This window comes from Apodemus sylvaticus, chromosome 2 (genome assembly GCF_947179515.1).
Source record: "Apodemus sylvaticus chromosome 2, mApoSyl1.1, whole genome shotgun sequence".
Taxonomy (NCBI): domain Eukaryota; kingdom Metazoa; phylum Chordata; class Mammalia; order Rodentia; family Muridae; genus Apodemus; species Apodemus sylvaticus.
Window position 1 is genome coordinate 137,769,027 of NC_067473.1, and position 19,134 is coordinate 137,788,160.

The following is a 19,134-nucleotide window of genomic DNA, read 5'->3' on the forward strand; positions in this document are numbered from 1 at the left end:
ATATATATATGTACTTGGCCTCAAGCTTCAAAGCAGAGAACTCAGCTTTAACCAGCAAATATATGTGTTTTCGTTTGTTTTGATTTGAAATCACTAATGTGGCATGGTGTAAAATGGAGAAATTGGAAACTAGATTTAGATGAGAATCAATAAGCCCAAAGAATGGATCAGTTAAACTTTTTTTGTTTTTTGTTTTTTTTCGTTTATTGGATATTTAATCCAATAATATCAAATTATCTGCTTTCCTGGTTACTCCCCCCCCGAAACCCCTATCCTATCTCCCCTCCCCCACCTGCTTCTATGAGGGTGTTCCTCCACCTACCCCACTCCCACCTCTCCTCCACCCTCAATTTTCCTACACTGGGGCATCTGTCAAGCCTTCATAAGACCAAGGACTTCTCCCATTGATGCCTGAGAAAGCAATCCTCTGCTACATATGCAGCTGGAGCCATGTATGCTCCTTGGTTTAGTCCCTGAATGCTCTGGGGAGGTTTGGTTGTTCTTTCTATGAGGTTGCAAATCCCTTCAGCTCCTTCAGTCCTTTCTCTAACTTCTCCATTGGGGACCCTGCACTCAGTCTAACAGTTGGCTTCGAGCATCTGCCTCTGTATTTGTAAGGCTCTGGCAGGGCCTCTCGGGAGACAGCCATATCAGGCTGCTTTTATCAAGCAATTCTTGGCATCCTCAATACTTTCAGGGTTTGGTGTCTGTATGTGGAATGAATCCTCAGGTGGGACAGTCTCTGAATGGCCTTCCCTTCATTCAGTCTCTGTTCTATATTTTATCTCCATATTTGCTCCTGTGAGTATTTTGTTCCCCTTCTCAGAAGAACCAAAGCACCTACACTTTGGTCTTCCTTCTCCTTGAGTTTCATATGGTCTGTGAAATGTATCTTGGGTATTCCGAACTCTGGGCGAATATCCATTTATCAGTGAGTGTATACGATGTGTGTTCTTTTGTGATTGGGTTGCCTCACTCAGGATGATATTTTCTAGTTGCACCCATTTGCCTAAGAATTTCATGAATTCATCATTTTTAGTAGCTGAGTAGTACTCCATTGTGTAAATATACCACATTTTCTGAATCCATTCCTCTGTTGAAGGACATCTGGGATCTTACCAGCTTCTGGCTATTATAAATAAGGCTGCCATGAACATAGTGGGGCATGTGATGTGTTGTGTCCTTATTACACGTTGGAGCATCTTCTGGGTATATGCCCAGGAGTGGTATACTTGGGTCCTCAGGTAGTACTATGTTCAATTTTCAGAAGAACCGCCAACTGATTTCCAGAGTAGTTGTACCAGCTTTCAATTCCACCAGCAATGGAGGAGTGTTCCTCTTTCCTTGCTAGCATCTACTGTCACCTGAGTTTTTTAATTTAGCCATTCTGACTGGTGGGAGGTGGAATTCCAGGGTTGTTTTGATTTGCATTTCCCTGATAACTAAGGATTTTGAACTCTTCTTTAGGTGGTTCTCAACCATTCGATATTCCTCAGGTGAAAATTCTTTATTTAGCTTTTTATCCCATTTTTAATAGGGTTATTTGTATCTCTGGAGTCTAACTTCTTGAGTTATTTGTATTTACTGAATATTAGTCCTCCATTGGATGTAGGATTGGTAAATATCTTTTCCTAATCTGTTTGTCCTATTGACAGTGTCCTTTGCCTTATAGAAGCTTTCCAACTTTATGAGGTCCTATTTGTCGATTCTTTTTGTTTTGTTTTGTTTTTTTTTTTTTTGGTTTTTTTTTAATTTATTGATATATTTATTTACATTTCAAATGATTTCCCCTTTTCTGGACGCCCACTCCCCGAAAGTCCCATCAGTCCCCTTCCCTCCCCCTGTTTTCCCACCCAACCCTTCCCACTTCCCTGTTCTGATTTTGCTCTATACTGCTTCACTGAGTCTTCCCAGAACAAGGGGCCACTCCTCCGTTCTTCTTGTACCTCATTTGATGTGTGGATTATGTTTTGGGTATTCCAGTTTTCTAGGTTAATATCCACTTATTAGTGAGTGCATACCATGATTCATCTTTTGAGTCTGGGTTGCCTCACTTAGTATGATGTTCTCCAGCTCCATCCATTTGCCTAAGAATTTCATGAATTCATTGTTTCTAATGGCTGAATAGTACTCCATTGTGTATATATACACATTTTTTGCATCCACTCTTCTGTTGAGGGATACCTGGGTTCTTTCCAACTTCTGGCAATTATAAATAGGGCTGCTATGAACATAGTGAAACATATATCCTTATTACATGCTGGGGAATCTTTTGGGTATATGGGTCTTAGAGCATTAGCCATTGGTGTTGTGTTCAGGAATTTTTCCCCTGAGCCCACTTTTTTTTCTGAGGCTCTTCCCCACTTTCTCCTCTATACGTTTCAGTGTATCTGGTTATATGTGGAAGTCCTAGATCCACTTGGACTTGAGCTTTGTGCAAGGAGATAAGAATGGATCAATTTGCATTTTTCTAATTGCTGACTGCCATTCAAACCAGCACCATTTGTTAAAAATGCTGTCTTTTTTTCCACTGGATGGTTTTAGCTCCTTTGTCAAACATCAAGTGACCATAGGTTTGGGGTTCATTTCTGTGTCCTCAATTCTATTCCATTGATCTTTCCTCCTGTCTCTGTACCAATACCATTCAGTTTTTATCATTATTGCTTGAAGTCAGGGATAGTGATTTCCCCCAAAATTCTTTTATTGTTGAGAGTAGTTTTCCCTATCCTGGGTTTTTTGTTATTCCAAGTGAATAGTTGCAAACTGCTCATTTTAACTCGATGAAGAATTGATTTGGAATTTTGATGGGGATTGCATTGAATCTGTAGATTGCTTTCAGCATCATTATCAATTTTTGTTGATTTCCTAAGCTAAAGAAGTCGCACACAGAGGGTGAGGGTTACTGACCCAGATGTCTATAAGGGTCAAGCACAAGAAGCAAAAAAAAAAAAAAAAAATAGCAATATAGTTAAAAAATTTGTCATGATGGAGGTTCCACTCAGATCTCTGGAGCTTATTCAAAGCTATCAGTGTATTCTGAGTAACAGCCAGCTCGCACTCATATGAAAGCCAGTCCACTGTCTAGCCTTCTGTATTGTTAAAGAGCTTTAAAGTTGTATTTATTTCTTAATGTTGCAAGCTAATTTTTAAAATGGAACACCTGAAATTGAATGCATATTTTGGAGACAGATTTATCAGAAAATTTAACCTATATGAGAGTATATTTAAGATTCTTAAGTTTTCTATAAGAACAGGATGCAAAACTGGAGGAAGTTGAAGAAAGTGGCAATGGTCCCGGAAGAGGCATGGGAGGAGGGGGGTGAAGTTGGGGGTTGTGGACATCGTGCTGTTCTTCAGACTGAACTTTAACCCCAGAAAGGGCTGGAATAGCAGAAAGAGAAAACTCTTTAGCTGTGAAAACATCCCTGCTGAAAAGCTTGTCAGTCTGGCATCAAGCAAGAAGCATAGCAGAATCAAAGAACTTGAAAGGACATTTTGAGAGATCCTAGATCCTAATATGTATTAAGGAAGCACAAACCAACAAAAACAAGAAATAACACCCAGTTATTTTCACTAGCTAATGACAAGCAGAGCCTATTTCCCAGTTGTCTTTGACACAAAGTTTTTTTTCTCATGGTCATACTCAGTCATTCATTCATTTTCAACTCTTCTTTCATCATATTAAGAATTTTTAATAGTGTTATTTATAGTATACTTTGTCTGAAAGCTGCATGGTTCATCTCTCTATTACTGATAAAGGAATCAACATTCAACATTTACTCTATTATACAGTCATTAAAATGCAGTTTCTAGAAATTGTAGAAATGCAGAAAGTGCTTATCTTCAGTACAAAGCTTGTCACAAAACTGTGCATACATTGTTATTTGAATTTTTATTATGGCTGAACTTCAAACAAATGAAATCACTGTGGGAAAAGTAGCTGGTAAGAAAGCAAAAATACATGTGATTTTAAAAACTTAGTTTCTTCAGAATTTTCATGTAGCAGATTTCAATTAAAAATATATAAGTATCAAAGGAAATTGTTCCTTCAATACTGCTATACATTTGGTAATTTACAGGATGTAATGATATTAAACTCTATTAACTAGTATAATAGAGAGGGTGATATTTTTCCTCATTTATTCCAAGATTGATAATTGAGAATCTCTAGAACAGTCAATTGAATACTTCTTGGATTTTCTTAAAAAAAATAAATCATGAAGGTTTGACTTAGAGAGCTAAAGATTTACACAAAACTCAGTTTAATATAATTAGTGCATTTAGACACCTGTTTGTTCCTATACATTCTGATAGGTCTGCTTTTATGCACTGAAATTTGTTGAGTATAAATTTATACATTTATTGCATAAAACTTAATATCTCTGTATATTGCTTCTAAGAAAAGTCAGGTAATTCCCTCTTTGACCATAAAAAATTTGTTTTGTTGCTGCAGCTATTATTTCAATCTATTTCATAAATAACTTTGAAATTACAGAAACTGGATTATATTCTTTATCTTAAATTTACTTTTGTTTTATTGACAATTAACGGAATATCATGGTAAGATTATTCTTGGAAGGGGGAAGAAAGAAATAAAGATGGGGAGGGGAGGAGAGGGAAGGGAAAGGAAAGAAAAGAGGAAGAATCAAAATGAAAATGAGAGGAGGAGGGAAGACAGGGAAGACAGAATCTATTGTATTCTGGTATGTAGTTCTAGGAGTCTGAAACTCATTAAAATCTTCCCTTCTTTGATAAGTTTGAAACATAAGAGTTTTGTGTTCTTTAAGTGTTTGTAGCACCACTATCTAGATGTGATTTTTTTGTGCAGTCCTTGAATAGTTCTATACTTGCTAAATAATCTTATAGAAATTCTTTTTTCTCTAGGGTCAGTTTTTTTTTTAATTTTTTTCTTTATTGTTATATTTTTTATTTACATTTCAAATGATTTCCCCTTTTCTGGGTCCCCACTCTCCATAAGTCCCATAAGCCCTCTTCCCTCCCCCTGTTCCTCCACCTACCCCTTCCCACTTCCCTGTTCTGGTATTCCCCCTATGCTGTTACACTGGGTCTTTCCAGAACCAGGGGCCACCCCTCCATTCTTTTTGGACCTCATTTAATATGTGGATTATGTCTTGGGTATTCAAAGTTTCTAGGCTAATATCCACTTATTAGTGAGTGCATACCATGATTGATCTTTTGAGACTGTGTTACCTCACTTAGTATGATGTTCTCCAGCTCCATCCATTTGTCTAAGAATTTCATGAATTCATTGTTTCTAATGGCTGAATAGTACTCCATTGTGTAAATATACTACATTTTTTGTATCCATTCTTCCGTTGAGGAACACCTGGGTTCTTTCCAGCTTCTGGCTACTAAAAATAGGGCTGCTATGAACATAGTGGAGCATGTGTCCTTATTGCATGCTGAAAAATCCTCTGGGTATATGCCCAGGAGTGGTATAGCAGGGTCCTCAGGAAGTGTCATGCCCAGTTTTCTGAGGAACCACCAGACTGATTTCCAAAGTGGTTGCATCATCTTGCAATCCCACCAGCAGTGGAGGAGTGTTCCTCTTTCTCCACATCCTCGCCAACACCTGCTATCTCCTGAGTTTTTTACCTTAGCCATTCTGACTGGTGTGAGGTGAAATCTCAGGGTTGTTTTGATTTGCATTTCCCTAATGATTAATTATGTTGAACATTTTTTAAGGTATTTCTCAGCCTTCCGAAGTTCTTCATGTGAAAATTCTTTGTTTAGCTCCTTACCCCACTTTTTAATGGGGTTATTTGGTTCTCTGGGTTCTACCTTCTTTAGTTTTTTGTATATATTAGATATTAGCCCTCTGTCATATTTAGGGTTGGTGAAGATCCTTTCCCAATCTGTTGGTTGACGTTTTGTCCTTTTGACAGTGTCCTTTGCCTTACAGAAACTTTGTAGTTTTATGGGGTCCCATTTGTCAATTCTTGATCTTAGAGCATAAGATATTGGTGTTCTATTCAGGAACTTTCCCCCTGTGCCCATGTCCTCAAGGGTCTTCCCCAGTTTCTTTTCTATTAGTTTCAGTGTGTCAGGTTTTATGTGGAGGTCCTTGATCCATTTGGAGTTGAGCTTAGTACAAGGAGATAAGGATGGATCAATTCGCATTCTTCTGCATGCTGACCTCCAGTTGAACCAGCACCATTTGCTGAAAAGACTATCTTTTTTCCACTGGATGCTTTCATCTCCTTTGTCGAAGATCAAGTGACCATAGGTGTGCTGGTTCATTTCTGGGTCTTCAATCCTATTACATTGATCCGCTTGCCTGACATTGTACCAATACCATGCAGTTTTTATCACTATTGCTCTGTAGTAAAGATTGAGGTCTGGGATACTGAATCCCCCAGAAGTTCTTTTACTGTTGAGAATAGTTTTAGCTATCTTGGGTTTTTTGTTATTCCAGATGAATTTAAGAATTTCTCTTTCCAGCTCTATGAAGAACTGGGTTGGGATTTTTTTTCCCATTCTTTAATTTCTGCGTGGAGTTGAAACAAATTATTTCCCTTAATTTTTTTTGATTTTCACTGTACCAGCTGCCTGCATCATTTGTGTATTAAACCTTGTATTCCTTTTAAATATAATATTCTTTAACCATTTGTGGATAGCTTTTTGAGTTTTCCTTAAATTATATGTAAATTATTTCATCCAATAGTTATCCCAAAATTGATTTCAATTCATTTTTCTTTGCTTCGGCCATTTTTTCTTCATTTGTTCTTAAGTTCTATGCTAATTAATATTATGCTTGCATATATGTATTAAGGGAGATATGAGAGTAAAAATGGACACAGACTGTTAAACTGGATAGGGCACTATGGAAGAAGAATAAGAAGTGTTTAGAAAGGGGACTTTGGGGAGCACAAAAGGCACATGTGACATGAAAGTAGACAGGAGGCTCCTAGATGTGGAAGGGTACAGGGGAAGGAGAGCAATGGGACGAAAGAAGGAGGAGAGAAACAAGAAAAAACAAATTTTGTTTGAAAACTGCCAAAATGAAACCTAATTCTCGTAAGCTAATAAGAATTATATTAAAATATTTTTAATTATAAATAACAAACACTTAAAGTACAGATGCTCCTTGACCTCAAGTTCATAATATTGCCAGTGGAAATGTACTTGATTCCACCATTTTGACCATGCAGATTCCTTTCAGTCCACCTTTGTGTGGGTGCTGAAAATGTCTATGTTAGCCTACAGCTGAGTAAAATCATCTAATAAAAATCCTAGCTCATAAAACAGTGATCATTATGCCATGCATGTATAGTATACAGCACTAAAAGTGAAAATAGTGACTTACCTGAGCATTTACTACTAACATTCTGCTGAGTCACCCTAGACCCATGGAAGGTTTGAATCATTGAGCTAAAATTCATCTTTAGATGATGGGAAGCTATAGTGGTAAGTTCACCAATTTCTGACAGCAGTTTCTGGCTATTTCACACTGCCCAGCACCTATAAAATATCATATAAAGGGACATAGCCCTGGCTTGGAAACAAATCAAAAGTCAGAATAAAAAAGATGATCTATTTTTAAGAACATGTCACATTGAGAAACATCTATGATCTATCTCATCCGGTGGCAAAGTATCACAATGGACAGCAGCTGTGAGGTGCTGTGCTGCCTTTCAAGTGAGAAGATGAGTTTTATCTATTCGAAACACCACACTTTGTTTGGTTTTGTTTTGTTGCTGTTGATGAGATTAAAATTCAGTGGCATCAAAAGACAGAAACCAATCAAAGATGTTCTCACTCCTTTTATTCCCTGTTCCAGCCAGGCATATGTTAACCATGTTTTTGGCAGTCTTGCCTAAAGGTGTCCTTTTTCAATTGTCTGAACGTTCTGAGTCTAAATGTTAAGAGGTATTCTTTCAGACACGGAAAGAAAGATTTAAAGTAGCTTGGCTGAGATTCGCACCTGAGTTTCTGTAGACTCAACAAGGACACCAATTTTAAATGAAATTCATGCTGTATGAAATATATTTCAGAAAGCTTAGAATAATGTTTTTAAAAATACCATCCTAGATTTGAAAAGAATAATCTTAGGCAAGGTGGTATGAGTCTATATCACAGCAACTAGAAGTTAAAGGCACGTGGGTTAGCACAGTTCAAAGTCATTCTTAACTATTAGTGAATTTGAGGCTAACCTGAAGTATGTAAGACCCAGTCTCAAGAAATCAAAAGAAACAGATGGGAAAATGGTCCAGTCCATAAAGCACTTATCATTTAACCATAAGAACCTGAGTTCAACCAACAGAAACTATCTGCAAAAAAATATGATCAAGGTAGCACACTTCTATAATGCCAGTGAGAGGGATATAGAAAAAGGAAAACGCTTTGTAATCAGTCAAGCTAATCAACTGAAGAGCTACAGGTTTAGTGAGAGACTCTGGCTAATAATCCAAGGGGAAGCAATGGTGGAAGAAACATGGTATGTGAATATTTAACCTGTGCAATCTTAGTCTTCATTTATGTACTTTACATTATAGAAACATTATCTCCTGTTCATAAAAATATTGCTATTGTATAAATGATAGTACAGTAGTCTACCACATAATTATATAATTATTATATTTTATTTCAAATTAAATACTTTTTATTCTTTGAGCAATTCATATGTATATATGCATAATATATATATAATGTACTTCAATCATATTCATCTACACTCCTTTTCTTACTATCTACCTTTCACTATAGTCCACAACTTCATGTCATATTTTTTAATAAATAACTGACCATCATACCCTTATAGAAAACTGACTATACCTTCCAGAGAAGCTGTCAAATGTTAGTAGCTCCTCAGCTAGAGGTGGAGGCCCTTGAGACCTCCACCCTTGCCACAGTTAGAATGTTCACTGTCTTTATCTTTTTCTGGAAAACACAGCTACAGAGTTCATAAAAGTCGTGGTCCCGTCATGTCTATTTGACACTGTTTTGTCCCAGGATTCCCTTATCTCTGCCTCTGACTCTCATTCTGCCCCTAATCTGTGATGTTCTCTAAACTGTGTTGAAAGGGAATGCAATATAGATATTATTATTGAACACTCCATAAAAGATGAATATTTATTTTGTTTTCAAAATGCTTCCTTGCATTAATTATGTGTGTGCAAGTGTGTCTGTGTATGGGTATGTACATGCAAATACAGATGATCATGGAGGTTACAGAGCTGATGTAACATGTTATTGTGAGTTACCTTGTCTGAACGCTGGGAACTGTGATCAGGTTCCTTGAAAAAACAGTATGCATTCTTACCCATTGGGCTATCTCTACTCCTTGAACTGGTTATTCTTTTTTTTTTTCGATATATTCTTTATTTACATTTCAAATGATTTCCCCTTTTCTGGCTCCCCACTCCCTGAAAGTCCCATAAGCCCTCTTTCCTCCCCCTGTCCCCTCATCTACTCCTTCCCACTTCCCTGTTCTGGCATTCCCCTATACTGCTGCACTGAGTCTTTCGAACTGGTTATTCTTAAACCTTAAAGTTTTCTGCCTGCAAAGCATGCATCATCACTCTTTTTTCTTTCATTTTTCTCCCTCCAAAACGGGAATGCCAGTCTATTCTTGTGCCACGACTTGATTCTTGAAGCAGAGTTCTTGTTCAGTTTCATAGAATAACATCTTAAGAAGAATTTGCCTCAACTAATCAGACCTTAAGTTGCATTCACATGCCTTTTATATGATATTTAGAATATGTTCTGGACTTCAGACTTTTTGACTTGCCTTGGGACACATTAAGGTGTTGAGGAGCATTGGAATGGAATGAATGCATGCATACTTGAAGAAACAGAGGTGGAAATTCTGTTCTGTGAATTCTTATGTTTTCTAAAAGTTTATGTTGAAATCCCAGTCACCACAAGAATAGCAAATGGAGGCAGAACCTTTTGTGTTAATATTTCTTATAGAAGAGACCCCAGGTATCTGTTCTATTTACTATCTAAGAATATATCTAAAAGATTTCTAATAAGTCAGAAAGCAGATCCTTGCTGGACTTGACATATGATCAGTCTATGCTCACGTACACCTCTGTCTCTGTAATTGTAAGCAATTACCTTCCATTGTTTACAGGCCACACAATTTATAGTGTGTAGTTATAGATGCCCAAATAAACTCAGACAAAATATAAAATTTCAGTTCTTTGCAGGTATTTTTTCCTATATCTGCTCATATTTCCTGCACTGAACTGATTATCTTTCCGCATACTCTATATGTTACTTCCAGTCCACTTTCTTTATGTGCATGCTGATTTCTTGGGGCTGGAATTTTTATTGCCTTTTCTCTATTAAAAGAAGTCGAGTGGTTCATAGTAGGTACTGGGTAAACCTTTGCCAAGTGAGTTAAGATGGTAATCCATTACCACCACATCAGTGATGTTTTCCACAGTTGGTATTTGTCTTAGTTTGGGTTTCTGTTGCGGTAAACAGACGTAATGACCACAGCAACTCTTCTTATAAAGGAAAATTAATTGGGGCTGTATTATAGTTCAGAGGTTTACTCCACTGTTGTCATGGCAGCAAGTGTGATGTCCTGTAAGCAGACATGGTGCTGGAAAAGTGGCTGAGAGTTCTACATCAGGAAAGCAGGCAGCAGGAAGAGACTGAATCACACTGGGTTTATGACACTTCAAAGCCCATTTCCAGTGACACACTTCCTCCAACAAGGTCACACCTATACTAGCAAGTCCACATCTCCCAATAGTGCTACTCCCCATCAGTCTATGAGGACTTTCTCATTCAAACTACCACAGACTTGTTTGCCAAACAGATGTTTTTGTTACAAAGGCAGAGAAAATGGCTGGAGAGATGGCTCAGAGGTTAGGAGCAAGCACTATTTTTTGCAGATGATTTGAGTTTAGCTCATAACCACTTGTAACTCTAACTAAAGGAGATATAATGCCTTCTTCTGGCCTTCTTGGGCATTACAGTTATCTATCAATGCACATTCACATGCAGATATCAGAGAGAGAAAGAGACAGACAGAGACAGAGAAGAAGGAGGAGGAGAGATAAATTTAAAAAGTATTTTTAAAGTCAGACAAGACCATATCCATCTTCTGGTACTAGAGCCAGAGATTTAGAAGAAAGGACTTGGGCATTATTTAATGGGGAAATGAAGAGGACAGGTGAATGGTGAATGAATTTTTCAAAGGGCTCAGCAGCTTAATGGACATGCTTTTTACCACTTAAGAAAACTAAGAAACCATTTCTCTTCATCTCTTCACAAGCTTGTGAATTTAAGTCAAAGACATTTTATGTTGCCATTTATCCCTTCACAAAAAGAAATTTTGCTTTGTGTTTGCTCACATCAGTGTGCATGCCACTTTGCCTTATGACAGAATGACATAGAAAAAGCATAATGTACAATAATTAGTTGCAAACCTGAAACTCAACATTTTGAAAGATTATGAATGCCCTCTTTTATAACGTTGTCAACTGAAACTGCTTTACGACAAAATACCCCTTCTACACATCCTTACACTGCTAATTCCTAAAGAGAGTAACATTGTAATTGGAAAGAATTAGTAACAAGTATGTCCTGGCATGAATCACTTGTATTCATTCTTCTCTGTAGTTAAAGGAAATTGCCTTTCATTTACTTCTTCCTGGACTAACGTAATGCACTCACTGATAAGCGGATATTAGCCTAGAAACTTGGAATGCCCAAGTCATAATCCACATATCAAGTGATGTCCAAAAAGAACAGAGGAGTGGCCCCTGGTTCTGGAAAGGCTCAGTGCAGCAGTATAGGGCAATACCAGAACAGGGAAGTGGGAAGAGGTGGATGAGGGAACAGGGGGAGGGAAGAGGGCTTATGGGACTTTCAGGGAGTGGGGAGCCAGGAAACGGGAAATCATTTGAAATGTAAGTAAAAAAACATATTGAATAAAAAAAAAGACTCTTACTTATGGCTCTGATAGGTTACCTCTGCTCCTAGGAGATGACTGCAGCATCCTTCACTTTATTTCCTATTAAAGAGGATGATTACACTGACATCCATACAAGAAACTGGAGAACACATAGGTGCTATGAAAAATGTAACTGATTCAGAGAAGGATTCCAGTTAGAACTCCATCCCCCAGTAGCTCTAGGACATGTCACTTAATGCCTGTATCACAGTTAGGTTTTGTTAACTGAACACTAACTACAGTCCTCTGGGAGGATGGAAATGCAATTGGGGAATTATCTTCATCAGACTGACCTGTGGGCATGTCTGCAGGGCATTTTCTTAATTAATGACTAATGTGGGAATGCCAAGCCAATGTGGGTAACATCATTCCTGGGCTAGTGTTCCTGGGTTGTATAAGAAAGCAGGCTAAGAACAATATGGAGACCCAGCCACTGAGCAGCGTTCCTCCATGGGTTCCACCTCTGCTCATGCCCACATCCCTGTCCTGGCTTTCCTCACTAGAGCACTATAACATGAACTTATAAACTAAACAAACCCATTCATACCAAATTGCTTTGAATCAGAGTTTTATCACAGTGACAGAGAAAACAAACTAAAACAATCTGAAATGCTTTGGTTTATTGTCTCAAAAAGGAGCTAGGATTCCAACAAAATCTGAGTTAACATTTAATGTTATTATTTTTATTCTGTGTCATTTTCACTGCTGTGCCGTGTATATAGGAGACTATAATTTCTAAAATAGAGAAAGCAATTTGTTTGGTTTTCTTTACTTTTTGTTTGTGGGTATGGGGGAACCCAGTTGGATGTGAGGAAGTTAAAGATGAGAGCCCAGGAAGATTCAGTACCTGTTGAGCGCCATTCTGTGCTTCCAGGCTGACATCTTAACTGCTGAGTTCTCCAGAGAGTATGAATGCTTTTCATATTGTAATACTGCTAAATGCAAAGGTTTTATTGTAACTGATTACCACACTTGTACCACCACTTACAGTGAAATGATGTTTACTTCACCCTTAGTTTTGGAGGTTAGAAAGTTTAACAGCATGGTCCCAGAATCCATTAAGGGCCTTAATACTTCTTCATACCATGACAAAAGGCATATGTTGTTAGATTATCATAGGCCATTGTCCTTTTGTTATAAAACCACTATTGTCATCACATGGTTCCTGCCTTGCAACATCCTCCAATCCCAATTACTTAGAGCTAAGACACTGTCTCTAAAGATACTGATTGCAATAACTTGCGGAACTTTGAGGAGTGTGGTAGCTTGAGTGAGACATGTGCCCCTTGGTTCTAGTATTTGAACACTTGGTACCAAGGGAAGTTTAGGTGATTCATCCTTGCTGGAGGAAGTATGTCACTTGGGGTAGGAAAAGTCAAGGCTGGTTTAGTTTCTAACACTGAGCACAACTCTTCCATTCTTGAATGGTTTATGGGTTGTGTTTGCCCTTTCTTTTTTTATTATAATTTTTATTTTCTATATTCTTTGTTTATATTCCAAATGGTTTTCCCTTTCCTGGTTCCCGGCTCCCCATAAGTTCCCTAAGCCCTCTTCCCTCCACCCATTCTTATATCAACCCCCTCCTACTTCTCTGTCCTGGTACTCCCCTACAGTGCTGGAACAAGCCTTTTCAGGATCTGGGACCTCTCCTTCCTTCTTCTTGGGAGTCATTTGATATGTGAATTGTGTCTTGGGTATTCAGAGCTTCTGAGCTAATATCCACTTATCAGTGACTGCATTCCATGTGTGTTCTTTTGTGATTGGGTTACCTCACTTAGGATGATATTTTCCAGATTCAACCATTTGCCCTAAGAATTTCATGAATTCATTGTTTTTAATTGCTGAGTAGTATTCCATTGTGTAATATGCCACATTTTCTGTATCCATTCCTCCATCTGGACATCTGGGTTCGTTGAGAGACTGATGCAGAAGATAAGCCTGGATTGGTTTTTGCTAAACAACTTCCAGTTAAAATGCTGATGTCCCACCTGGGATACCTAGACTCAAAATCCTTGCCTACTTTAAACATTATGTCAGATATAGTTTCCCCATTGCAAATTCATCATGGATATTATGATAGTATAGTTTTCTACGAAATAAAATGCAAAATAATTAGCTACAAATTGGAAAGGGAAGTATACTAAAGTTGAGTTCAGTAGATCTTTCTTGTTAGAATATATTGTCAGCGTCTTACTTGAACAGACCCTCCTACTACTACTCCCTATCACGCATCCTTATATCTATATTAATGAGTTAGCTATGTGCCAATTAAAAACCTGAGTCTTGCAGGGGGAAAGACAGAAATGGGGCACTCTAACTGCCAAAGAGACAAGGGGCAGAGGTTTATAAATATTGCGTGAGAAGCCACAGTGCAAGTAGCATGAAGGCTCTGCCTTCCAGCCTTCTATATTTAGGCACTTTTAATGTGGAGAGAGACAGGGGCAGGGGGTATCAGTAAGGAGATAAAAACAACAAACAGCAGGTCATGTCAGAATGGCTTAGAACAGATAGATGGTCTCCAAGAAGATGTGATGGCGACTAACAGTACAAGAGGTTACCTCAGCACTGCGCTCATCACATTTTTAGTTGAGAAAGAGGGTGCCTTGACTCTGAGTGGTTTGAAGGGGCAAACAGGCAAAGGATTGGGTGTTTCCTCAGGGTCCACAGAAGCTTCAATAAGTCTGTGGACTTGGTGTTCTTAATGCAAGATGACAGGAATATTAGAAGTCAGAGCAGCTTTTTAGAATAATTTGCATTTCATATTATAAATACACACAATACTCAGATTATAAATATATATACAGCACAGAATATACAACACAAAGAATGAATCTTAGTTGAAGATCTAGCCTTTAGTCAATAACAACATATCAATATTGACTCATCAAGAAGAGGTATCTATCTCCTACACTGATATAAGATGCTCATAATGGGAAGACCCGTGACAAGGCAGAAGAGTCTATGAGGCCTGTGTACATTCCAGACTGTTTTGCTTTTTTTTTAAAGAAAAAAACATTTATCTAAAAATCTACCCAGGTATCATCTATGTATGCTTCTAGGTTAAACAGGGAATATGCTCAGGACAATGTCTCTGCACACTTCTAAATCTCCTCCAAGCAGTATTGGAGTTTGCATATAATAGAGGTCCCAAAACTCTGATCAGAAGCTATTTGGGTCAAATATGTTTGAAAATTAAGAATTTTTCTCATTTTACAAAAGAAAAATGACCCACAAAACATGCCCAGCGTTATATAACATCCCCAGCTGAGTCCAGGTCAGCACTCCATAATCAAAAGAGTCTCTAATTCTGCGGCAAAGCACATGAATATTCACACAGAGACTATAAATAGCTTCACATCAGTTCAGGTCAGTTTTTGCCTCCAAATGAGTAGCAACATTTTTGCATTTGCTGAAAGTGCCTCTTTCTGGCTGTAACTGAGGTCTGTAGTTAGAACCATCTTATGATTTATTTTTAGTTGATAGTTGCTTTGTGATCCCTGGAGTGTCAAGGTACGAGGAGGCCAAGGACAGAGGAAGAGAGAGGTGCCGATATAGTCCCCTCCCTCCTGCTCCACCCCTAGTTATGGCTATTCTTGTGCACCCCTACAGACTCTTGCAAAGCGGAGAGTTCTTCTCTAAACAACCCATTTTTATCTTTCTACACTCCCCCTATCCTACCCCCCAACTTCTAAGATCTAGCCTATGTATGATTATGGCCTTGTGGCATGTGTAGCGTGTTTGGTGGCAGAAACATTATTCTGTTAACCAGAGAACAAAGACTCTGTAGGACAAGAATTCATTTCCTATTTGGATTTGTTCTCACTTTGTGCCTTCAAAGATATGCCAGCCATTGTTAGACTGCTCTAGTTCTTGCTGTTTAAAGTACTCATTTGAGACAGTTTTTAAAAAAATAAAATAAAATACTGGGGAAAGTTGAAGTCAGGCCAAATACAAGAAACAATGCACCCTTTAAGTAGATATATCTGTCTCTTCTAATATCGGTTTACTCCTGTCCCATTCAACTGAGCAACCAAAGAGTATGTTTATTTGGCACAAACTCTGTAAATTGACTACTGGAAACACAAGTACAGAGCCTTTAAACATCCCTTGCTATTTACTTAACAAATACTAAAACACTAAATCATATTTGTAATGATGTTATGACAGATGACCAATCATTTCTACAATAATTCTTTTATAAAAATTTTTTCACTCATAAGGGAAATCATCATTATGATATTTTATTCATGTGTGAATTTCTTTAGATTACCCCCATATATTTTGAGTTATGTACATTCTCAGAGATGTGCTGCCTCAGAGGTTTTGAGCCACAGTGAGTTTCTACATTGAAAGTCTATAGACAAGGCACAGCCCTGTGTCATATGCTCTTCCTGAAACATTCTGGTGACAATTCCAGGGAAGAGATGGAGAAAACAAAATATAGATCAGACTTTAAGAACAGACCCAGAAAATGAGCCTAGCCAAATTGTTTGTCTCTTGCCCCAGATGATGTTGCTATTCAATTCAATAAGGCTATATGTTCCCAATGATCACATGTACAGCGTGTGTCTTATCTTTTTTCCTCAAGGCTCACATAGCACATAAGGCAAAGGATACAGCATGGCAGCCAGGATGGTTTACACAAGCATGTTTGTTGGCATGCATATTGTAACTATTTACCTACCTTCCAGATGTGACCTAGATACAACTCACTTCTAAAATGATATCGTTAGTTTGTGATGACTGATGTTCTAAGCTTTTGTTCAAACTCCCTGAAGCTAAGATTATTGTCATTTATGTCTTCCCCCCGCCCCCAAGACCAGGTGTTTAATCAGGCAGCCTATTTGATGACAGTCTTAAATTCTTGAGCATGATGGTGCCGCTTTCTTATCTGCCTTGAGGATTAAGGAGCTACACATCTCCCAGGTGCAATACCTGAGATCTACACTGCTCTTATGAACATATTAGAGTCTGGGGATTTTCTTTTCCTCTTAACAAATCACCGTATCCTAATCTTGGTCTTTTCATCAGGAAAAAATTCACTGTTTGCAACAGATGGTAATATTTCTAGTAGAAAAGTGCACTGTTTTAGGGTCATGCTGGAAAGTTTGTTCCTCATTTTATGGGGCACCTATAGGATGATCTAGCACATAGACCAGGAGCCTGAAATACATAGAAATATTTAATTGGTATAAAAATGAAGGAACTTCTGTTCTCAATTTATAAGTTTAAATAGGAATTTTGGAACATAATACATAGGACTCACTCAATAGCGTTATTTACTAAAATAATATTTTGTGATTTCTAATAAGAAAGTCCAGAAGGTGTTCAGCAATCAGCCTTTTAACAAGCACCCTTTTGAAGACTGTGGTAACATAAAAGGCTGTCAACCATCCTTTAGGAAATGACTAATTTCATGTTTTAGTTTGTTTCAGGATACAGTCTATGAAATGCTTATCGTCCAGTGGGACTTTTTCCTTGTTTCTCCCTCCTTTATTTCCTCACTGTGATCTCAGCTGCATACTTAGAATTGTTCAGAAATATCCTGATAAGCAAATTGTCTGCATCCAGCCTCAGTGAGGAATTCCCTGTCTCTTTGATGCGGCTCTGGGGGTGGGGGTGGGGGGAGCGTGTCACCATCTGATGACCATGCATGAGAATCCACTTTCCCTTGTACTTGTTCTGGTCAACTTGATACCTGGGTTTCTGCCTTGCTTCCTTGACTTAGCCATCACCTGGGACTCAGTGTCATGTTTTTCTGCTCAGCTCCAGAAAAAGACTGAAGCAAGCTTCATCAATTATAATCCCCTTGCCCACCTTGATGCTGGCAGCCTGAGCAGTAAGAATTATTCATTTCTTGGACAGGATCTCAGAGATATGAAGAAATGGGCAGGATTAATTTAGAGATTGAGAGAAAGAGAGAGACAGAGAGAGAGAGAGAGACAGAGACAGACAGAGACACAGAGAGACCCTTAGCTGCATATAATTATATACCTCGGAGTGATTCTTTTCTTATTGGGTTTTTTAGGTTGCTATTTTTCAGACAATGTTAAGTTGTCTTTGTCCAATAATGTATTTAGCAGATGCTTAGTGTGGGAAAATAAAAGTATAAGTAAGTATGTAGTTGAGTCATCTAAACTCTTCTGTTTCTATGCATCTTTGGGTATTCTAGAAGTTGAGATTATCCCCAATATTCTATTTTACTACTGAAATGTTTTCGGGAGAAACTGTAAGAAGTTGGTTGATAATACAAGAAATTTTTCTTTTCTCTAGAAAAACTATAATTTGAAATGAAAAAGGAATCCACTGCGAAAGGGAATTTGGGAAACCTGGCTGAGAGCAATGTTTTCTAGTACTTTTCAGTATTTATGAAGAAAGGGAGAAAAGGGTTAGTAGCTACATATCTTAGCCTGACGTTTTACTCAAATAACTTTCTGGTTCTGAGAGTGTTCCCTTGTGGTGTCCTTCCCTCCCAAACTTCTAGGGCTTATTGAGCCACTGAGAGTAGGTGAATCTTATTCCCTCTCATTGCAAAGATATTAGTGACTTAGAAACAAGCCTAACAGAACTTCTATGGTGTTGTCATTAGAGTCAGGCCATGGAGTTGACTCAGGGGGCTCAACCATGCCAGGCTCTGCTACCTCTCTAGAGAGTAAAAACTGTGGTGAGAGGGTAAATAAACAAGACAGGATTTTACATTCAGTATATCCCCTTGTCCTCAGGATACTTCAAGACTTACACATCTATACAAGGAAGGGGCAATGCCAGTGAGCAAAAAGGAGTTTACATAAAGAAACTTGGTTCAGACTATGGTCCCATTGTTCATTATCTCAGATGTGTGTCTCTTATAAGACCCTGCTCATTCCAGACACAGTTCACTTCCCATCCAGAGATGATTGGTTCCACTCAGTTTCATCATGGGATAATATCTCCCATGTAGGGAGCAGTTCCATCCTAGGGTGACCTGTGACAAGTCCTGCTATTACTAGAATTTACAAATTCTTCAGTACTCTTATCTTGTTGTATTCAGTTCTGAAGAAAGTCAAGAGAAAATAGGATAAATATAAGGCTAGTCAACATGGTATTTTTTGTTTATATATATACACATAGTTGGAGAGTGGAAAAGGAATCTGACCCTGAGTTTATGCAAAAATACAAAAGATGATACAAAATGGAGGCAGAGATCATGATTTTATCCAGGT